Genomic DNA, 24,673 nt, shown 5'->3' with positions numbered 1-24,673 from the left:
TGTTACTTAGGAAATGGAGATATAAAGGTAGCCACATCCATCTAGCACCACTTGTGAGAAGTAGCTACCATAACAGTGTAATATGTACCAAGTTGGAAAAGTATACCTCAAGTTAATGGGCAGTTACACTATTGGAAATCTTTGTATATTATGTTGAATTTTTTTTTAAATATTTTATTTATTTATTTAGGATAGTCACAGAGAGAGAGAGAGAGAGAGGCAGAGACACAGGCAGAGGGAGAAGCAGGCTCCATGCACCGGGAGCCCGACGTGGGATTCGATCCCGGGTCTCCAGGATCGCGCCCTGGGCCAAAGGCAGGCGCCAAACCGCTGTGCCACCCAGGGATCCCTATTATGTTGAATTTAAGCAGAGTTATTTTTATAGATTTTTCTAAGAATTCTTATAAGACAGGTGTACAGCTAGAGACATGGCAGGTGTTTAGAGAACTGAAGAATAACTTTCCAATGGCCTATGTTATCAGTGTGTTACAGACATCATGTTAAGTATGAAAGGATAGGTCATGGGATTTTAAGGGCCAGCTTCCTAATCTGTACTCAGCTTCCAGGAAAATAATGTCCAGGATAAAGATTTGGGGACAAGAAACAAATTCTTAGAAACATCTTTAATTTTGATGTTTAATTTTGACGTTAACCCATTCAGAAATAATTTTATGCCTTTCACCAAACAGATTTAACCATAAACAACATTATGTTTTACCAATATGTCTTCTGTCACAGTACCGGGCTCTTTCCCTAAGTAGCAAAATAAGCCAGATCCTTAAAAAGGGAGTCTCGAGAAAACCCAAAAGGCTTTAACTGAGTTTATGTTTAGTGCAGAAATTTTCAATTTTAGAGGCAACACATATGGAAGAAACTTTCTCAAAATGCTTCCACATTAACTCCAAGTCCCATGCTTAAATCCTTTAGGCAACTGAGTGGAAAATTAGAGAACACAACAATTTCAAACTCAAGTTAAAGAATAGTATCCAATCAAAACTTATATCAAATGGCTAATAATTAAGGAGATTCTAGCCCTATTATTTTCCGTTTAATAACAACAGGTTTGAAAAAAACTGTTCCAATTTAAAAATAAGTGACAAGAAGAAAAACTAATCCAAATCAAGGCAAAAATTCTTCATCAAGAATTTAGAAAGAAATAGGATAAATGACATATTTAGATCCCTTTTTGATGAAAAATAGTATGTGTTCCAGAGAACAAATTAAAATTTTACAAATTATTTTTAAGTGTCAAATAGGCTAATTGTGGAGGCCGAGAAAAATCAAGGCCATTCCATCTCAAGTTTAGCATTAGCACAAGTACAGCCATCTTAGGCCCCTGTGAATAAGAGCTGAACTTTACAGGAAAAACTACAGAATGTGGCAGGGAATCCCATATCAGAAAGACAACAGAGCCCATGCCCATGGTAGAAAGTCCCATATTAGAATGAGAACAGAGCTCAACGCCCTTGAAAGCCCCATATCAGAATGTAAACAGAACTTGAGAAATTCCTCCACCCCTTCTGGAGGTCCCCTAGACCAGCCCATAAAAAACCCAGCTGTAACCCACTTCAGGGTCCAAGTCCCTGCTCTGCTGTGTTCAGTGTACTTGGCCCAAGCTAGCTTGCAAATAAACCCTCATGCGCTTGCATCGGTGTCGGCTCCTTGGTGGTTTCTCGGATTCGCAATCTTGGGTACAACATTATAAGACCCCAAAAATAAGATTAAATGAGTCTGTCAGAGTAATGTAAATGAATTGAAAGGGAAAGTTCAATCACATAGTCAAAATCTAATAAGAACATCTGATGGGTAAAGCATCTGCCTTCAACTCAGGTCATGATCCCAGGGTCCTGGGACATGGGGGTTCCCTGCTCAGGGAAGAGCCTCTTCTCCCTCTCCTCCCTGCTTGTGCTCTCTCTAGTTATCTCTGTCTCTCTCTCTCTCTCTCAAACAATAAATAAAATCTTAAAAAAAAAAATCTGATCAGTGATAGAATTCAGGCTACAAAGGAACATGAATTGCTAGAGAAATAGAGAAAGAATAAAGATGAAAATTCAGATCATAGTAATTTTAACAGTTTTGTGTGTCAACTTGGCCAGGTTAGAATACTAGGTTATTTGATAAAACACTAATCTAGCAGTTGCTATGAAGTTACTTTGTAAAGGTGGTTAATATCTGCAATTAGTTGACTTTAAGCAAAGGAGATTGTGAGGTGAGGGTCTCATTCAATCAGTTGAAGGCCGTAGAGGCAAACTGAAGCTTTCCTGGGAAGGGGTGGAAAATTTGCCTCAAGGCCGTAGCATCATTCCTCCCAGGGTTTGGAACACGCCAGTCTGCCCTGAAGGTTTATGACTTGCCAGGTCCCACAATCTTGAAAGCTAATGCCCTGAAATAAATCTCTCTCCTTGATACTTAAGTAGATAGATATATACATACATACATACATATATAGACATATAATTGATAGATAGGCAGTCAGTTATCTTCTTATAGGTTTTGCTTTCCTTGATAACCTTGATTGATACCATAGGTATAAAAGATAGGCAAACAAAGACCCAGAATTTTGATTGCCATATCTCAAAAAATATATATATTCAGAGATTCAATAAATATATTTTTTTCTAAAATGAAGGAATATGTGTGTGTGTGTGTGTGTGTGTATGTGTGTGTGTGTGTGTTTCAGAATAATATATCTTATACTGGGTCAGGAAAAATTAATGAAAGGCAATCAAGTAAGAGACATATCCTCATGCAGCTATGTATCAGAATAATGCTGTAAGTATGCTGGAAGATTAACTGGATCATCCATAAAGAACAGAAAATAAGAATGATCACAGCCCTTTTAAAAATAAAGATGTCAGAGAAAGTGAGTCAATGTATATAGAGTTCTGATTAAAGCAAATGGTGTAAAACAAGAATTCAGAGACCAAGCTGGTCTTTTTTTTTCCCCAAGAGATGTATATTGTCCTGTAAGAAGAAAAAGGAAGTATATTATTTATATACTTTCCCTAAACTATGAAATCAGAGAAAAATCTACACTTTACTATCTGAGTCAATCTTTGTCTTTCTCTGTGTAAAACATCTAAAAACAACCTGTTTCTGTTAAAAACTAGCTCTGGGAAGCCCTAAATTGTAGATGAATGCCAGAAAATATATACATAAGATTGATAGATTTTATCATTTAAGATAAATGTTCATTGAACCTGTTAAAAAATCTAAGAAAATCTAAAATAATGAACTGGTAAAGGTAATAGTAATCATGCGGAAAACATTTTAATTAGAAAATAGGCAAATACTTTATAGGAAAGAAATACAAGTGAACTCCACGAATAACAACTCTTTAAAACAAAGAAAATCCAAGGAAATCACTGTATGTATCTCTTTTGCTTACAAAATTAAAAACAATGAAATGTTTGCCAACTTCAGGGTTAGCCAGGCTAGGAGGTAATAGAAGATATCTTTGAATTATTAATAGGAATATAGCAGACACAATCTATTTGAAATCTTCTTTTGCAATATTTGTTATCTAAGTTTAAAATGTGAACACTTTTTGTCTCAACATTTCCTATATTAGAAATGAATGCCACTATAGGTAATAGCATAAGTTGGTAAGGATGGCTGTGTATAGCTGTTCTTTACAGTGCTACTTAAAATAGTGAAAAGTTGTAAATATCAGTTAGTAATTTATTAAATAAATTACAATACAGCCATGAACTAGAGCATAATGTAGGCATATTTATGATGAATACCAATACCTGTTTATGGACATAAGCACAAAAATAGCTTTAAATAAAAAAGATTTGCAAAGCAGCATCTCTGGAAAAATAATATTGCCTAAAATATGTATAAAGTACAGAGATATCTAGAATAATGGTTACCCCATCTCCTTCTGTATGATTTTCATATTGCTTGCATTTTCTATAATGCACACGTATGCTTTTTATGATCAAAACATTTCATTTAAAGAAACTCTAAACACGTTGGAGATGGGACTTGATGATTTAGCTAAGATAATTACACAGAAATTTTATTTCACAATATAAAATATGTGGCTTTTTAAATCTAATCTTGTGAGATTCTATTAAATAGTAAATATTAAGAAGGAACTACAAGAAACTATAACCTAATATCATGTTTCAGATGCTTAGTCTTACTGTGATTACAATAATTCTACATCTTGATGGAAAAGTCTCCCAAAATGCTTTCCCAAAATCTGAAATGATGAAGGAAGGGCAATGATATAGAACCAATAGAAGACATTTGAATAGTGACAAAACAATGACTCATGTTGCAAAAATTAATGAGATAATATTTTAGAAGACAAAAAAAATACATGACCTGAGAGACCATTGTTTTGGCTTTGTAATTAATTTTACAGAAAGCTCATCCCTGCCTTTGACTTTCCTCTATCTTTTTGGGAAGAAAAAAAGACACAAATTACCTGAAGACCTTTTCAGGACATTAAGATCTAGTATATCTGCTGAGGTTGGTATTCTTATCTCTTATAGTTTAGCAATTTATACCCATCAAAGCACAGTATTAAAATAGAGTCAAACTGGAGCATAATTAAAAAGCTTAAATCTATTTTAATTTTATCACATGCCCACTGGGAGAATAAAAATGATGATGCCAAGTAACAAAAGCAAGAAATTTCCAGTATTATTCAAGAGTGAGAAACCAAACAGACAAGAATCTTCTAGTTATTGAAGAAGTCAATTTACCGTGAGATAAGATGATTCATCTGACCTCAACACAGTATAGTTGAAATATCACTCAAAATTAGTCTTTTGTTATACACTAACATCTCAATAAAATATGCTGAATAATAGAAGGAATGTGTACAGTCACCTGGCCTAGAGGTAGGCCTAGAGGGCCTTAAAAATGATAAGTTTTTCACTTATATTTTCAGTAATTTCTTAGTTGATTGAATACCTCTCAAAGGACAACCTTTTTAAATGTTTTGTAACTTGGTGAGGAAGAAGTGTATGGCTGTTAACCACATAAACCACCACCACCAAGTTGTCAGGATCAAGAAAATGTGGCCCACCCATAATGACTTCATAATGACTCATAGCATTGAAGTCCAACCAGATCCTGATATTCCATCTGGACCAACTGTATGAATGTAAAGGTGTATATTCACAGATCTGGACCAACAACATAAGTAAGCGAAAGAATTCAAAGTCAAGTGGGATGTACATTTTCCCTCTAATTTATAGCCTCCTTATATAAGAGGACAAAAAGAAAGGTGGAAGCAAGTGGTTGGGTTGAATTGGTTTAGTGAGTGTGAAGGTGGCCTCTCACAGAGCAGGGAGTCGGCCAGTAGTCTGGAATCTATGCTGTAACTGTAAAGCAGCCTTTTCACTGTGCCTCAGGGGTCACTTTATAGGTGTTCTATAAACATTTTATAGCTATTCTCTGGCTGTTCCTTTTTTATAACTGCCCATCTTATCCCTCCTGGAGACGCTGACCCAGCAGGGGATGAGGTAATGACCAGTTATGGAGATCAGAATGGATTGCTTTCTTCACCCATTCACATTTCACCTACTATTTAATGACCACCCAACTATTTTCAGCACAACAAAGAGAAATCAGCAGGAGTAGCTCTGAGAGGAGAAACTAAAGGAGCTTTAGACCTGAAGGTTTCCCCATTGCCACTCTGTGAAGGAATGGTCCATCCCACTGTGCTTCCTTCAATACAGGCAGGTTTGTATTTAATCTAGAAAAAAATGCAAGGGAATCTGATATGGGAAGAACCATGGGAAGGTACAAAAAAGACTTGGTAGGGCTCTTTCTTTTTCATTCTGATAGATAAGTAAAATTCTTTGCGGAGTGCTCACAGTATAGTTAAGAAAAAATCAGCACCCAAAGTGCAATTCTGAGATTATGTGTCTAATCAATCTGTATTACAGAGGGTAAAAGAACATTTAAACCCATGACTTCTCTTAAAATACCAGAGAATTTTTAGTTTCTTTCAAATCTAGCCGTGATCCACTAAAAAATGCAGGAAATACTATGGATAAAATGCACAACAAAAAGCAATATTTTGGTTATTGTGATGATTAGTCTTATGTGTCAACTTGAATAGATTATAGTACCCAGTTATTTAATCAGACATTTATCTAGGTATTGCTGTAAAGGTATTCTGAAGAGATAATTAACATCTATAGTCAAGGAGATTACCCTTGATAATTTGGATGGGCTTCATTCATTCAGATAAAGGCCTGAAAAGCAAAAATTAGGTTTTCTACAGAAGAAATTCTACCTCAAGACTTCAGCATAAAATTCCCCTGAGTTTCCAGCCTGTTAGGCTGCCTGATAGGTTTCAGATTTATCAGCCCCCACAACTGCATGAGTCAATTTCTAAAACCAAATCTCAAAAAAATAAAAAATAAAAATAAAACCAAATCTCTCTCCCTCTATCTCTCCCACCCTCATTCCTCCCTATCTAATTCTGTTGTTGTTGTTGTTGTTGTTGTTTTTCTTAAGAAGCCTGACTGATCTAGCTATTAAATTTTAAATTTATCAAAAATATACATAAATTTCCTTAGGAATAAATTTAATGAAAGTGCAAAATTTATACACTGAAAAAAGTGTTGGAAGAAAGTAAAGAAGACTAAATTAATAGAATAATACCTCATGTTCATGAACTGGAAAACTTAATACTGCTTAGGTACTATACTTCCCAAATTTATCTACAAGTTCAAAACAATCCCTACTCTATCAAAATCCTAGCTGGTTTCTTTGTAGAATTTGCTAGCTAATCCTGAAATTTCAAGGAATCTTGAATAACAATCTTGAAAAACAAGGACAAAGTTAGAGGATTCATGCTTCCCAATTTCAAAGCTTATGACAAAGCTATAATAATTAAACCACTGGTAAACAAAACAAAAGCAAAAGTAAATATGTGAGGTGACAGATGTGTTAACTTGAAGGGGAAATCCTTTCACAATATATATGTAAATCAAATCATCACGTTGTACACCTTAAACATCTTATACTTTTATTTATCAGTTATACCTCAATAGAGCTGGAAAAAAGAAAGATATTAAAATTAAAAGAAAAAGTGGCACTGATATATTCCACATAGTTCAGTGGAATAAAATTCAGAGTCCAGAAATAAACTCTTGTGTTTAGGATCAATTAGTTTTTAATTAATGGTGCCAAGACAATTCAATGAGGAAAGAATAGTCTTTTTAACAAATGGTGCTAGGACAACAGGATATCCACATGCAAAAGAATGAACTTGAACCTAACCTCATACTATATAAATAAAATTAACTGAAAATGAGTCATAGGTGTAAATTTAAGAGCTACAACCCTAAAACTCTTGGAAGAATACATCTGTATAAATGTTCATATCCTTGGGCTTGGGAATGGTTTTTTAGATATGATACCAAAGTACATGCACATGAGAAAATTCAATATTGGAATTGGTCAAAACTAAAAAAAAAAAAAAAAATTACCTCAAAAGGTAGTAACAAGAAAGTGAAAGACAACCTATTGGTCGAGTAAAAAGATTTGCAAAGCACATTCCTGAAAGAATAGTCTCTCATACAAAAATAACTTATAACTCAAGAGTAAAAAGACATTTCATTTAACAAATGGACAAAGGAATTGAATAGGTATTTCTCAAAAGATGATGTACAATTAGCCAATAAGCACATGAAAAAATATTATCCAGTAACATTAGTTGTCAGGGAAATGCACATCAAAACCACAATGGGATACCATTACATACACTTCATAAATTAAAAAGACGCATAACAGCCATAAAACAAAACAAAGCAAAAAAAACAGATAATTATAAATGTTGACGAGAGTGTGGAGAAATTTGAAACTTCTGGTGGGAATGTAAAATGATGCATCAGCTTTGGAAAATTGACAGTTCCATAGAGTTACCACATGACTCAATAATGCCACTCTTAGGTATATACCCAAGAGAAATGAAAATATTTGTCTGTACAAAATTTGTACATGAATATTTATAGCAGCATTATTTGTAACAGCCAAAAAAGGGCAAAAAACCCAAAGGTCCATCCTTCAGAAATGGATAATTAAAGTGCAATATATTCATATAATAGAATATATTCAGTAACGAAAAGGGACAAAACATACATGCTACAACAAGGATGAATCCTAAAAACATTATGCTAAGTCAAATATTGCAGACACAAAAGGCTACATATTGTATGGTTCCCTTTATGTGAAGCACCCAGAATAGACCAATCCGTACTAATAGAAAGTAGTGCAGGGGTTACCAGGGACTGTGGTGTGGAGGGGAGAAGAGGAATGACTGCTAACTGGGCAAGTAATTTCTATAGATGTTAAAATTAGGATAAAAAGCATGTCATAATGTTAAGTAATTTTATGACCTCCGATTTGAGACTTATTGGATAGATTTGTAAATTATTTTAGATGTAGACCAAAGATAAATTCAGTCATACTTGTTATTTTTGATTTTTCCGAGTAGACACTTGAAGGTATGGTCATAATATGGCTCTTATTTACACAACTTGGCTTTGATGTGATATTATAGTCTATAACTTTTCTCCTCTCTTGCCTACTTCCAATTCCACCTCAAAAGTACTCATCATGCAGAACTTTCTAACACAAGCTGAGGAGAGCAGTAAGACGCGTGGGACGTGCCTTGTTGCCTGCTCCAGCTAACTCCCTTCTCTGAAGTATTCCTTTACCTTTTTGGAAATAAGAACACAGGGAAAGAAGAGATAATAGAAAGTGATAGAATTAGGTCAAGGGGGGATCCCTGGGTGGCACAGCGGTTTAGCGCCTGCCTTTGGCCCAGGGCGTGATCCTGGAGACCCGGGATCAAATCCCACGTCAGGCTCCCGGTGCATGGAGCCTGCATCTCCCTCTGCCCCTCTGCCTGCCTCTCTGTCTCTCTCTCTCTCTCTCTCTCTGACTATCATAAATAAATAAATAAATAAATAAATAAATAAATAAATAACCTTTAAAAAAAAAGAATTAGGTCAAGGGGTTTGAGTTTGAGAGACAGGACAGTCAATAGTGGTACATCACAAGCACACTGCTGGCAACTTTTGCAACACAGTAAAGACAACTGTCTCATTTTTATAAATAGTCTGTTAATGGGACACAGGGCCCTCTGCCCAAACTTGCTACATATTTTTATTGTTAGAATCTCTCAGTAGAGGGACATCTGGGTGGCTCGGTGGTTGAACATCTGCCTTGGGCTCAGCGCATGATCCTGGAGTTCCAGGATTGAGTCCCACATCAGGCTCCTTGCATGGAGCCTGCTTCTCCCTCTGCTTGTGTCTCTGCCTCTCTCTCTCTCCCTCTCCTCTCTCTCTCTCTGTCTCTCATGAATAAATAAATAAAAATATTAAAAAAAAGATTCAGTAGAGATAGATACACAGTTTGGATCATATTAAACAACTGCATTTTCACTTCTCATTTTTCTATTACCTTCCTAACAAGCAATTTAGAAAGACAGATATATACAGATATTTATGTAGAGGTAGAGGGAGATAGATAGGAACAATAAGGGATACTAAAACTGATACAACATTTCTGTCTAACTTAAAACTCACAGTACTAGCAAATACATGAATATCTCTAGTTTATTTATACTCTTAAAAATACATTTATAAGCATCAGAATCACCCTGTTCTACTCTGTGTTCTCTGCCCTAAGGCTTAGCATGGGTCATCTATCTATGACCATGTGTTTGTTCTGGGGCTAAGCACAGGACTATGGTCTCCAAGTCAATGCTATTTTCATCAGACATATGGGAATGGCAGAAATAAGTTTGGTTTTGTTTTTTCCTCATGAATTCCCAACCTCAATTGATTTTACTTGTTGCAAAGCCATGTATTAGAGTAATTGTTTTCATCTTATATCCAAAAATGGAGAATTTCATAGATTAAAAATCTCTGAGTTACTTTCAGTGCTGTATTTTTCTTCCTTTTGTCCTAGTTGTCAGTCTCCAAGGTATTCCTCTGTTTTAGAATGTAGGTTTTATTATTATTCTGAGCTAGTGAGGCCAGATCAGGCAAGGAGTGCCATTGAAAAGGCAGTTTGTTATTCACAATTCCCAAGAAGATGGGAGCACATCATGCCATGCAAGGCCATTTAACCTTGCTAAATAGAAAGTAAGGCCAAATGAGACTTTAACAGGATTTAAAAGAAAAAGAAAAAATATAATTTAAATATATTAATAACTCTGTACTCTTTCTTCCCTTCTTCCTTGGAGAAGCACCAGGACTGTCAGGGGACGGAGGGAGCCAGGGGAAAATGTGTTGTGGTTTTATTTATTTTTTTCTAAAAAGATTGTATTTATTTATTTGAGAGAGAGAGAGAGAGCACACAAGCAGAGGAAGGGGCAGAAACAGGCTCCCTGCTCAGTGGTCTTGGTCTATTGCAGGGCTCAGTCCCAAGACCCTGGGATCCTGACCTGAGCCAAAGGCAAATACTTAACCTACTGAATCACTCACGTACCCTGTGTTGTGGTTTTAGAAGGAAGGAAGGAGTAAGGCAAGGTAAGTCAGTACCTGACCCTGTGATGATTAAGGCAGGGTAATATTGGCCCAGACTATAAGAGGCCTCAAGAAGTGTGTGTGTATGTGTGTGTGTTGGGGGGTGGGCTCCGTATTGTTTAGTTTGTATACAAAGAGTGTACTTATAGTCTTAGTCCTTAACTATCTCTAGGAATCAGCTAGCCCTGGGATGGGTAGACCTTCCAGGGTCCAGAAGGCCCAGGAACTGAAATATAAGAATACAAATACGTAAGTAACACACTCTCCTTTACTGTCTGTACTTCAACATCTACCTTCAAATGCTTTTACTTTAATGTTTAAATGTCTGACATATTAAAATGTTACCATCCCCAGGAGAGAGCACATATAGGCAGACCTCATCAACTAAGTGCATTAAATACTTATTATGTAGGAGGGTCATGCAGAAGCTCCTCACCACTGGAGAATTAGACTGCCCTACTCTGTGTTTCCAAAAATCACAACTAAGGGAATAGTGAACATAGTGTAAAGTGCACTACAAATATCGCCTTTTTGCTCTGTTTATTTCATAACTCTTCTTTGCAATGTTTGAAACTTCTTTGTAAATGAGAAGCTAAACCAAATGCAAACCAGCATCCTCAAATAAATACACTGCCAATAATACTAGCCTTATCATTAGTTAACCACCAAGCAAATACTTTAGGTTCTCTTGATGATTTTAGGCAAACACAAACCTTAGGAGAACTAAAAAAAATATCCCCATGTTTCTGACCCTTCTCTTCTTTTAAAATGTTTGTTACCATGCCCTTTTTGGTAGAGAGCATTTATTTTATTATTTTTTTAAAGATTTTATTTATTTGTTCATGAGAGACACAGATAGAGAGAGAGGTAGAGACACAGGCAGAGGGAGAAGCAGGCTCCACACAGGGAGCCCGACGTTCCTGCCCAACGTGGGACTTGATCCAGGGTCTCCAGGATCAGGCCCTGGGCTGAAGGCGGCGCTAAACTTTTGAGCCACCCGGGCTGCCCAGTAGAGAGCATTTAAAACAAACAAACAACTTTTTCCCTAAACGCTTTATAAGAGCTTATAGCTACTGAAAATTTTCTGCTCACTATTTCCATGTTCATTTCTACTTAAACTTAGAGAATCAGCCCTGGAAAGTATGGCCAACCATAGCATAGCATAACTATAAGAACAAAGTAGATTTGGTTATAGGATAAAAGGCCAAATAAGACTTTAAGAAGATTTAAAGGTCAAATAAAAATTATTTAATACATTACCAATCATATCCCTTTGCCCAAATAAAAAAAATCGCATATATATATATATGCTTCTGTATACACATACATATTTATATGCTTATGTATATACACATATATGGTATATATATACATGTATACATACTACAGTAAAAGCCTGCATTCTTGTCCATCCACTGTTTTAATTCTTAAATACAAGACCTTTCCTTTTAATTGTCCACTCATAAAGTTTTAATTAGCCAAATTTCTAAAACATGACAATCACATTGCTGAAAATCAGCCACAGTTTTGATTTACAGGTCTGCAAAGAATTACTTGGTAGCAATCAGAATGAATTGCACAACCTATGTCCAAAGCTTTCTCATATGGTATAAACACAAGCAAATGGTATGGTAATTCTCTTTGATTGCACTAGTTGGGGGAATTTAGCAGAAGCAGCCAAAAGCTAGCTGAAGGTATACTATCTGCTGGGCTACATATCATAAAATAGCTAAGCACGTGTACCATTGATTATATATAATATTAGAGTTTATTTCTAAGCTATATCACTAAGAAACAAGTGCTATTAAGAATGCAGAATAATCTGGTATACAGATACTGAATTTTAAGATTTGCCTGAGCTAAGGTGGAATTTAGCACATTTAGTATAGCTTTATAATTCTCTCATAGCATAGTGCTGTACTTTGTATGATTTTGCTGTTTATAAATTTTGTGGATAGTTAGGGACAACAGAGTAATAAAATGAATAAATGAGAGCAGACTTTCCCATTTTAAAAATAAAATTCTTGCTCCATATTAAATGTCTATCAATATTTTTTGTAGACAAATTTTATGATTTTTGCAACAAATGAAACTTCTAAAGAGAACCCCAAGTGGTGCCCGGCTGGTGCAGTTGGTTTAACATCCAACTTTTGATTTGGCTCAGGTTTTAATCTCAGAATCATGAGATCCAGCCCTTTATCAGCTCCGTGCTCACCAGAGAGTCAGCCTGGGAGTCTCTCTCTCTCTCTCTCTCTCTACCTCTACCTCTACCTCTCCTGCTTGTGTGTGCTCTCTCTCTTTAAATAAATAAATAAATAAATAAATAAATAAATAAATAAATAAATAAATCTTAAAAAAAATAAACTAAAGAGAACCCCAAGGTGTTAGCAGCTCATAGCTACCAGGTAAAAAATAATATCTCTAATAATATCAGCTTTAATATCTCTAACATAAAGCATAACACTATAAATGCTAATAACACAGTGCTTAGATTCAGAGCAGGATTTTAACTTTCAAAACATATCCCTTATTCATTACCTGGAGTTCTGAAAGGTTATTCATTTCAGGAGCCCTTAACAATATAAAAAAGGAGGTTATAGGGATCCCTGGGTGGCTCAGCGGTTGAGCGTCTGCTTTCGGCCCAGAGCATGTTTCTGGAGTCCCGGGATCAAGTCCCACATCGGGCTCCCTGCATGGAGCCCGCTTCCCCCTCTACCTGTGTCTCTGCCCCTCTCTCTGGGTCTCTTGTGAATAAATAAATTCTTTTTTTTTTTTAAAGGAGGTTATAATTTCTAAGCATGGGGATTTTCATATTAGGTTCTAAAATATATCATAAGCCATAATAGTTATATGACGTTTAAAAACTTCCTGTGAAGTCTCCATCTCCCGTTGGAACTAAGGCTACTTCTAGGATCTTGTGGTGCAGGGGTAGTGGGAGTAACATGCGGTAGGAAAAAATTCTAGCAAAGATTATGGGAAGAATGATTACCCTCCTGTAAAAGATTAAAACAACAACGATAATAAAATATAAGGCAAAGGTAGTAATCTAAAATAAATGAGCATTTTTTAATGCTGAAAATAAACTACTTATCTATTTTTATTCCTTATGTTTGGGAGAAAAGATCACATCTCAATTTCCTCATATTTAACATGCACAAACTATATCCCAGGCTTTATGCTATGAACATTATAAACATCATATCACTTATTCCTAGAATAACTCTAAACCATAGGAACTATTAAAGGCTTCTTTTTACACAAGAAGTAATGGAATGCTAGAAGTCCAAGTCCAATCTACTAAGAGATTGAGCCATGATGTGAAGGGCTCCAAAATTATTATCTAGGGGTGACATCTAAAAACATACCCAAATGTTCTTGACAATTTATACTTCATTAAGAATAAGCTTCGGTGCAATTCTGGAAGGCCTTTTTATATTATTAAATTTTATTTTAAAAAAAGAATACCAGCAGAAATTAGCTTGCTCGAATGGTATGTAAAATAATCAGGTTGAGACAAATCTGTTGTCACAGCTTAAACTCTGAGGAGGCATCTTCAGTAGCTTTTTTAAATAGGTAATTCATTTATGTTCAGCAACCCCTAAGTCAGTTCACTTTAGAAAAACTGTTGGAGGGAGTAGGGGATTGTTTTTCCAGTGGTAGAGGTTACAGAGGAGGGAGGAAACAATAGAAGTTGGAAAGGTTTACCACAATGCTGGTTAATGCCTTATATGGAAAATTTCTCTCTGTATAGGGATGAATTTTGACCAGAGTCAGTACAAAATAACTTTGAATCTTGAGAAAATTACAGGGTTTATCTTACACTCTTGGAAGGTACATCTGTCAGGACACTCAATCAACCCATCATGTTACTGCTATGTCTTGAGGAAAGCCAAGGAAATGAGTATACAGGGATTATGTCAATTTAAGCATAAATTCCTATCCAAAGCTCAAAACTGGAAGAAAACAGTATAAAACTTCCCTCCAGGCAGATGGTGTTTCGACTGTAATGGCTAACTTGACAGTGGAAGGGACGATGTGAAGACAAGGTGAAGGGAAGGTAAACTTTAGACTTTCCTGGTTTGCAGTCATGACTAAGTGTGAGATCTTAGGCAGGATGTTTTTTGATCTGTTTGAACTTTTGTGCCCCTACCTAAAAAGAAGTATACACAGTTTTAAAATTTGTTACATATAATACTTCAGTGGATGAGAGCTACAAAATTAGGAGCTCCAATTATTATTAAGGCAACTGAAGACTTAACTGTACAGCTACTTTTAATGCTTACTTTGGGTCTCCTTTTTAACAGTGCTTCCTCAATATTATTTCTCAAAATATTAGATTTCTAAGATAAAATAAGGGTCCTTTAAAATAAAGGTTATATAATAATGCAAATGATGAATTTCCTAAAACAGGAGTATAGAAGGATGATATATAAACATTCCCAAAATTATTTTATTGTGGTATCTTTTTATTTTTCCTATAGGGTATTGGTTGAACCCTAAGAAAACACAATTGAAATGAGCATATATTACTTTTCCCCAGGAGTCTTTCTTCAATAACCCAGCAGAATAATCATAAATTAACTAAGTGTCTCAGTACACACTGGCAGAAAGTAGGGAATTATATAGGCACAGGCTTAAATCGATCTAGAAGACCCCTAGTCATCTTTGAGAATAAAATTGTGCTAAGCTTTCAAACTTCTGAACTCTGTAATAAAGCAAAGGCTTAGAAATTTCTCTCTTCCTTTCCGTTAATTCATATAACCACTTCTAACAGATATTCAAATAATAGAAGTGGAAAAAACCAATTTCTTGCTCAGAAGTCTAGAGACTTAGAGTTAAATAAAGGATAAAACCCCAAGCTTAAAAGGGTAGAAAAGCTCCTTATCTCCATCCTGTTTACTCACCATATAAGAATATCCTTTGATATAAGCACAAGTCTATCCCAGAGCAGGAGGAGGGAAGAGGAAAAAAAAAAAAAAAAAAAAAAGAAGGCTGGATGTTTTCTTTCAGCAGTGTGTAATTACTGTATGAATTAAAATAAAAAATAAAACTTTTAGTGGAAGATTATGGGAAGAACACGTAACCTATAACACATATTCATTCTTTTGATAAAATCTGAGTGCCTAGTATTATTCTAGGTATTAATCTGAGTATTAATCTGAGTGCCTAGCATTATTCTAGAGCAGTTTTGAAAACTGAAGCAGTTTTTGCATGTGCCTAATATCTGCTTATTTTGCTTAGAAACCAGAGGCATAAGGTGAAATGACTAGAAAGATGATCCTTGGGAGAAGAAAGTAGAAAGGTAAGGGTCCTGAAATGTCAATATTTATTTTTGTCCTTCATTCATCATTGGGCTTCCCACAGTGTCAAATGTTGCTGAGAGAGTAAGGAGATGAATGAAAGGTGAATTACTGAGAACAGTACTTACTGGGGTGATGGCCCAGAGGCCACTTTGCAGTGGGTTGAAAAGAAAGTGTTAGATGGAGAAGTGGACACATTAATTATGAGCATCTCATTTGAGAAATCTGGCTCTGAAGACAGAAGAAACTAGGGCAGTAACTGGTGTTTATTTTACTTTAACTGGATAAGTGTAAGCATTTAGCAGGGAAATTTGAGACTTAAAAAAGTAAGTGCAGGGAATTGTAGTTGTAAGAGAGAAACTGAATACACTGGAAAGAGAAGGAACTATCTCAGTGCAAATTTCTGAGAAATTAGGAGAAAGAAAAGAAATACGCCTTATAGAAATATGCCTCCCCCTGCTTTTCAATGGAGAGAAAGAAATGATCTGTGCCTTCATTGTAATTCTTTTCTAATTTTAATATCCACAAAAACAGCTAGGAAACCTGTGAAAATGCAGATTTCAATTCAGTAGGTCTGCATTTCTAACACATTCCAGGTGATCTGCCAGTAAGCAGAGCACCCGTGGAGTAACAAGGCTGCATTTCTATTTGGTACTGAGAAATGAGGAGTTCTCAGCATCTGGCTATAATTTTCTATTAATTAGAAATGGTCATCAAACAACTGGAGGGGGAGAGCAAGGGTGGTTAGAGTGTTGACATAATTTTTCAGAAACTGAGTGAGTTGATTGAAACTTAAGAAACACGGCAAAAATTGTGAGCAGTATATTGAGTGAGTGGCCATCAATTTCTAACAGAACTTGTCTTTGCTGATGTGCCTCTGCCCATGTGCTCTGCTGCAAGTCCAGAGAAAATGTATGGCGGGGATCATGAGGATTAGGTTTGTGTGGGGAGATATGATATAAAAATAACAGACAAGCAAGAGTGTGTGTCATTACTGAAACTGTATGTAAACTAAGCTGGGTAAAGAGGGAAGTTAAGAACAGATAGCGCGAATAAATTGAGAGCAGGAAAAGGATCATTCCGTATAGGCATCACTAAAGTCAGAGAATCTATTTTTTGTTTTTGGTTTTATTTTTTACTTTTCACATGTATTCACACTTTGCTATTTAGATCAGCTGATTAGAGTCTGATTCCATTAGCAGACATTAATTAAGAAGCATAAAGCTGGGAAATTCCCATTTCTTATGTTCATTAGTAAAGAGCTTGCACCTGAAGACCCAGATTCTAATGTCATTCTGCTCCTGTGGGAATGTAAGAGGTAGAGTCCCAAAAGGAGGTTTGTGAGTTTAGCATTTCTGCTAAAGAGCTAAGACATTGGCTAAATGACTACAGTAGAATATTGGGTTGGGGGGGGAGATGAAACTGGTATGATCTCTGTCAGAATCAAGTAAGAGTATTACTAAATTAATCAGCTAAACAGGATTCAGAGTTCACAGTAAAGAATAAAGTTCATTACCTGAAGAGTTGGTTTAAACTTTATTTAGTAGATACAGCTGGGATTATAGATCATGCTACAGGTCAACATACCAAACACCACAGATCTGCTAAAGACCACCAAGGAAGTCTTTGGCCTTCTCTTCTGAGAAGCATTGACCCATGCAGATCATGTGACTCAGACCAGATTGGCTAGCAAAACAAAAGTGGACATAAGAAGAAAAAGAGTACTGCTCAAAAACAAAGTGCCTTCGGTCTACCGCTAATATCTGAAAGACAAGAACTCCCTTTGTGGAAGGCTAGCCACCTGGGATTTACCAATATCTTTTTTCTTCTTTGATGAACCCTTTCTCCAAAATAAACACACTCCAACCATCACAGAATAGTAGCCATAATTTAACACAAAAAATATTTTATGAATTGATAAACATTTTAAGATATCACATAACAATTAGGTAGCCAAAAGGTAGGCTATATTATTAAATGCATTTAGTTTAAAGGAGAATATTTTCTTTTGTAGTTTTACCTCACTGCTTTCATAAACATAAATAATCAGTACACAGACAAAAGTTGGGAACCATCCCTGATCTGTGTCAAAGAGTCCTAAGATTCTGTCCTAAAGATCTGTGTCCACCAATTAAATTTAAATAAAATCTGTTTTCAAAGCCACATGAATGCCTATTCTGTCCCAGCAGAACTACATCAACCTTTCATTCAGAAATACCTTCTTTTGTTTTCCAAAACTCCACACAAGTTTCTTGATTTGAGTCTCTGCTATTTTTCTTTTCTGTATCAATTCTTATGAGCCTAAAAATTATCTGAATGACTGCATTGCACTGGATTAAGAGCAATGATTATCAAGCCAGTCAACGTGTGTTCAAACCTCAGCTCTGCTCCTTCCCGGCAGGATTCATCTTGAGCAATTGGCTTAATCACTCTGGGCCTCAGTTTCTCTTCCATAAAAAGTAAAGGCAAAAACAGTATCTCTTTTATGAAGTGCTGGTTTTCAAAATCTTGGCAAACTGTGAGTGCTATGTAAGTTTCATCAAAGCAAAAATTCTATTGGACAAAGTTAAATAGGAAAAGGATACTTTCTTCAAGGCTATTGCAATAGGAGAGAGAGGTTAGAACTCAGTCTGAACTCAACTCTGCTGAAATAAAAGGTGGAAGGGTTTTTAAGTACTGAGGTGAGCTAATGAAATCGTACTGGAGGACTTGAGAGGGGACAATTGGTCAATGGGTTGACTGAGTTGAGTTGCAAAGTTCTTCCTGAGTTTGCAAATAGGTTTTTGTTCTTTCTTTTATTTTTTGTCTATGATTCTACTATCTTTGTTTGCTAATTGTCACCTTTCAAAGTCAGGCTCCAATCTTCACAAAGAGACTGAGATAAGGGCTTCATCAGAGACTGAGATATAGAATTTCTATCTTCTGCTGAGTATTTTTGACTGTTATGGCTCCCTGACCCTTGAGGAAAATATTATGGGTTGTAAAACTGGCAAGAGACTTTAAAAAAATATGCTTCAGAGGAATAGAGAAAGAATCTATCATAGCAAGTTGTTTAAAGTAATAGAAGTCAAGGCCTATAATTAGGAAGAAACCAGCCTAAAGTTCAGTTCAAGTGAGGGAAACTTTAAGACCTTCTTGACCAGTGTTTATTCTTACTTTATTATATTATTATTGTCATTTTGAAAGTTTGAACCTCCTCTACCTGGTTACTGAATACATAAAAGTAAGTTGTTAAAATATTTCTGAGATGCTATCAAGTGGTATTAAAATAACTTCTTTTCCAGGAAGCCTAGAAATGTCTGAATTTAGCCTAAAACGCTTATCTTCACTAAAATTTCCCAATTTGTGACATAACCATGAAAGACAACGGCAAATGGAAGCCAAAAAGCCACACGTCTGTAGGATAAACAACAATACCAATGACGAGAACTCTGATAAATCAGACTAGGTCTTATGGAGCAACTCATTTCCTAAACAATTAAAACTAAGTAGAATCTAATCAAGGCAGACTAAGCACTCTGAGGACTATGTTGTCTTTTCCAGCTAAACCTCACTTACCTTTGGAGAAAAAAAATAGTTTACATTTTATCATCTATTGGCCACCACACACAAAAAAATACAAGTTATGGAAAGGGTTTGGCCTCTTTACAACTCCTGCCATGAGTGACTAAGATCAGAAGATGAGACAAATCTCTGTGTTCTGGCTTATGATTCTCAGTGATCCCTAGAATCCAAAAATGCCACAGCATTTCATCTTTAAAGGGGAGATTATCAGACATTATAGGAATTTATAGAGGACAGAAAAAAGGTAAAACATCTTCTTTTAAAGGCAAGGCCCCTTGATTAGTATTATTTCTCCTTTTTACCCATTGGGCTAGGTAAAGAAGAGAAATTACTCAGGGCCCACTGGCAGTTGATAGGTCGAAATTTAAAGAAATGAAGAATTGGATATCTCCTATTGTTTCTCAAAGAGGGCTAGGCTTGCTTTTAGGCTCTCAACACCTTTTCTAAGGCTCTCTAGTATTTTATCTCATTAGTGTGTGAAAGATGTTTCACTATTCTTCCTTTCTTACATTGTCTTTAGTTTCCCAAATTTATCTAGCCTGCTGGAGTCATTTTCTTCTCAAAAATTAAAATAACAGCTCAAATAACCACCTCATGACCAGTTTTTATTACTCCTAATAAATATTACCAGCAATAACTGAGGACTTACATTTCTTCTTAGCAACTCAGTCCATGTTTTTATGCTCCTACTGTATTTTCAAGCTCTTTATTTTATGTATTTTATATATGTATTTGAGAGAGAGAGCACAAGCAGAGGGGAGGGGCTGAGGGAGAGAAAGAAGTAGATACCCCACCAAGCCTGACATGGGGCTCCATCCTAGGACCCCTAGATCATGACCTGAGCCAAAGGCAGATGCTTAACTGACTGTACCACCCAGCTGCCCCTCAAGCTCTTTTCTGAAACTAACCATAATTAATGGCCCTAAGTTTGAAGATCTCCAAAGAAGACACAGATGATGATGGTATAAAAGTAAAAATGGCAAATGTAAATCTAAGCCATTAAAGGATGACTTGTTCCCATCATCAGGGAAGTACTCTGGACTATCCCATTTTCCTAAGCTAGTTAGACATAAAAAGTTTTAGTCTCAACATCCAGTCTATAATTGGATTAAATATATATGAGACAATCAGATAGACAAGAAATGGAACTTATGAACAGAGAATAAAATTGGCAAAAAATCTGGTAAAATATCTAAACTAAAAACTTAGGAAGTTTCTAAGGCTATGCATTTGTAGTTTTCTAGAACCAGATACAAGTGGAAAAATTGGGAAGAAAAGTGCCATGGCATTTCTTTTGGTGACTATGTTGTAACATAAAGGGACTGTAAAGAGAGTTATATATGATTTAATCAAATTTTTTAGAAAATACATAATAGAGTAGGATTTGTGTTCATCAATAAGTAAAAAATGGTTCTGCATAATTCTGTTATCCAATTAAATGCTTTATAATGTTTTTTTATAACATCACAATAATATTAGGTTTAGCTCTTAAGCAGGATATGAATATTTAGAATTTGTACTTACTCTGGAGTATAAAAAAGTTAAGAGAACATAGTAAGCAGGATATCCTCAACTGACAAGTATATCAAATGAGAAAGTTACAGTAAAATACGAGAAATAGGAAAAAGTGAAACCAGAGCTATAAGGGAGGAGATTATACTGGGAGTGCTAGAAAAGAATCACTTTCACTGAGATAAAGCATTAGGATGGAAACAAATACACATAAGTTGGGACATAAAAGATAGCTTTTTGAGCCACATCCAAATGAAGGCATATATTTTCTATGTATAGCAGGATGGGGATGATTTGCAGGAATGAAAGCATAGATATTAGAGAAAAGACTTTAGGAAAACTTAGATTAAAATAGATGGGCAAATGAGAGAAGGATTTGAGAGAGGCAACAAGGTGTTTTATGCATTTTTGAAAATCCACATGAACGTGCAACTACAAGTTTATCATGAGACAAATCCATCGGCCATGGGCTTATCTCCATTTTAGTTATCAGATTTTGGGGCGGTATTTCACCAGGAAGGGTGGAAGGAGAACTAGTCATGGTGGGAGTCAGTGAGGATGGAGGAATTTGAAGGTATTGGCAGGAGGAAATGAAAGAATATATGCATAGCCTGGACGGACAAGAAAGTGAACGACAACTGAGAGAAAGAACAGATTGATGCGGTCATCGCAGAACATTAGGGAATAGAATTAGAGCACAAGAAATGGATCGCCCATGTTCAGAAGGTGAGAGAGTAATATCGGAAGTTTCAACAATCAAGTTTCATATTATGGGAATTTGTGTCTTTTCTTGAATTTATGACTCTTCTTATTGATGTTCTCAACTCCCTTCTATGTTGTCTCCTTAGCTTCCTTATAACATTTTCCTCATTTCCCTTGCCAATATTCATACTGTGAGGTTTAAAGGTGAATTCAACTCTTTCATTTGTCAAGAAGTACTTCTTTCTCAAATATGAGCTGATATTTAAATATTAATGGATACTTTTCATACAGAAGGACTAAATATCACAAAAGCAGCAGTATCTCGGAAGTTTAGTATTATCAGCAGTTATAATAGCCATATTTTCATGTTTGGCTTATTAGATACTACACCACTGCTGAAAATAATTAAAATACGACAGAAAGCATAAAGCCTTTTCAAATAAATTGACAATCTGGCAAAGGATAATAAGAGGCAAAACAATAACAACGTGATTGAGAGATGGAAATAGTGTCAAAGGTGGATTTTTCTTTGGGAGATTTGCTGAACCCCGGTGAGTCATCTTTGCAGGGAGCAAGAAGACAAACCATTCTGGGCTTGCCCAAAGTTGAGGATGCAAAAGGAAACTCCACACTTAACTCAGGATAGAGGGTAAGCTAGAAATATATCTGACCCACATAAAAAAATTTAAAAAAAAAAGCAAGGGAAATTGCTTGTCTTAGACCTTGCCACAGAGTTAAAAAGGAGAGAGGGGGGAAAAACACCTCTCCCTTGAGAATATGATCCCATATGATGGCACTCATGGATGTTTATAGCTGAATTTTATATAACCCTAGACATTTCAAGCTTATTATTTAGTTTAAAATGGTCAGGTTGTTGTACTCCTAGGAGCACGGTAAAAGATTCTCTCAAGAAAGCCAGCACTATTAGCTTTAAAGAAGCCCCACAGACCCAGTTCTAAGAATATAATGTGGCATAACACAGGGGAAAATGAAGGCCAATTAGACAACCAACAGAAATAACACAGTTGAACTTTTAAAACATGCATAAAAAGTTAATTACTTATTTTGTTCTTCTCATTTATATACTAAGATCATCCTCATAGTGATACTAACAATAGCTTCTTTGAATCCTTAGATCTGGGTTACACATGTTAGCAGATGCAAAACATTTCTGGCTGCACAACACTTTCAGGGCACTAACTGTACTTGGTCCAGAGCATACAGTGATACTGATTTACAAGTATTTTCTTGAGGGGAATATTCCCACAGAGCTATCACACTATTGGGAAGAAAAATGTACACATTAAAATCAAAGTAAATTCAGCATTATAAATAATAAATATAGAAGATTTAAGCTTAAAATTTCTTTTTAAATATCTTCTTTTCTTTTTCTTATTTTATTTAAATTCAAGTTAGTTAACAAAGTTGTATGATTAATTTTGGGTAGAATTTAGTGATTCATCAGTTGCATATGACACCCAGTGCTCATTACATCAAGTGCCCTCCTTAATGCCTATCACCCAATTACTACATTCCCCCATCTACCTCCCCTCCAGCAACCCTCAATTTGTTCTATTTCTTTCTCTAACTGACATATTTTGCTTAACGTAATACCCTCTCATTGAAAATGGCAAGATTTCATTCTTTCTGATGGCTGAGTAATATTCCGTTCTTTCCAGAGTTTGGCTATTGTAGACATTGCTGCTAGAGTGCATATGCCCCTTCGAATATTTATGTTGGTATGCTTTGGATAAATACCTAGAAGTGCAGTTGCTGGGTGGTAGGGCCATCTTACTTTTAACTTTTTGAGGTAACTCCATACTGTTTTCAAGAGTGGCTGCACCAGTTTGCATTCCCATAAAGAGTGTAAGAGGGTTCCTCTTTCTCTGCATATGCCAACATCTGTTGTTTCTTCATTGTTTAAAACATACCTTCTTTTCTATGACTACTGACATAAAGTTAACCTATTGTTCTCCTAGAATCACTGAATAAGTAGACAGACTCTGGAGAGAAAATTGACCAGGTCCATCCTGCTTATTTCTCTTTCCAAAAATAAAAAGGGTAGAATTCCAGTTCTTCAGAATATTTTAAAGGGCCATCCTATCCATCCCAGTCTCCACCTTGCATTTTTGTATATCTTCTTTAATATGACACTACAGGACCAACTAGAGGAATACTTCATGCTCAACTCTGGTAGTTTCTGGTTTTCTCTATCTCTTCCCCAGATCTGGTGCCAACCAAAGTATTAACTAATAGTAGACTATACCCTATCATTGGCATTGCACTTTGGCCTGACAAATGACTAGCTCCTTATCCAGCATTCTTGGAAGCAATGAAAGCATCTTAGGTAATCTTTTAAAATTATAGCTTAGGGTTACATCACCAGACTTTACCAGCAAATATTTTTCATGTCATTGAGTCGACTAACCGAACTACATTGCAATATGCTTCTCCTTAGCAAGAGATTCCAGTATTCATTATCCAACTATGCTCCCAAATTAAAGTACTGGTATGCAGAAATATGTAATAGGTCAGAATGTCCTTGATCCTCCCAGTGATATAGCTTCCAGCAGAATAAGAAGAGAGCAGCTCTTTAAACCTTGGAAGAAAAACAGCTTTCCTCTAGGTCATGCATATGGCATGTGTAATGTTTCATTAGGGATGCATTTAATAAACTCATTTTCATTTGCTAAATGAGGTTGAAAAGACTGTCTTTATTTTGTGGATCTTGATCCCTATGACTCTAAAAGAGAAGGTAACTCAAACACCAGGGATAGTATAGCTCTATGGTAGATAGGATTGCTCTTTCAAAATTCTAGGATCAGGTATGTCTTTGCGTCTAAGGGTGGCATGCTTCTATGATAATTGAAGGACCAGGACTAGGTTTTAAACTCTCAGTGTTCACAGCTAGCCTTAGTGCCCCTATTTAGTGAATAAAGGCTGAAAGTGAAACCCTAATTTCTGTTAGTAAACAAACCTTGTGTCACTTTCTTGATGAAGTCACTTCCTGATTTTGATTCTTAAGCCAGTTGTCCCCAATCTGGAATTTAGGCTGTTTTCACTAGAGAGTGTAAGTACTGCCTT

At 35.8% G+C, this 24,673-nt stretch overlaps 2 long non-coding RNA genes across 4 annotated transcripts in view; one reads left to right on the top strand and one right to left on the bottom strand.

Annotated features, from left to right (window-relative positions):
* The window catches only part of LOC119864437, a 131,835-nt gene that overhangs the window by 46,679 nt on the left and 60,483 nt on the right, over positions 1-24,673 (bottom strand). The window lies entirely within an intron of this gene.
* The window catches only part of LOC111091109, an 86,934-nt gene continuing 67,333 nt past the window's right edge, over positions 5,073-24,673 (top strand). For 2 of the 3 annotated variants that reach the window (XR_005373939.1, XR_005373938.1), the window contains exons 1-5: positions 5,073-5,161; positions 5,574-5,703; positions 10,684-10,760; positions 14,497-14,568; positions 15,753-15,813. This is a non-coding gene — a long non-coding RNA (uncharacterized LOC111091109). The remainder of the gene's footprint in view (positions 5,162-5,573; positions 5,704-10,683; positions 10,761-14,496; positions 14,569-15,752; positions 15,814-24,673) is intronic. The other variant, XR_005373940.1, reaches the window with a different exon arrangement.

The sequence above is a fragment of the Canis lupus genome, chromosome 19 (assembly GCF_011100685.1).
Source record: "Canis lupus familiaris isolate Mischka breed German Shepherd chromosome 19, alternate assembly UU_Cfam_GSD_1.0, whole genome shotgun sequence".
NCBI classification, from domain to species: domain Eukaryota; kingdom Metazoa; phylum Chordata; class Mammalia; order Carnivora; family Canidae; genus Canis; species Canis lupus.
This window is presented reverse-complemented; position numbering and strand designations above follow the sequence as displayed.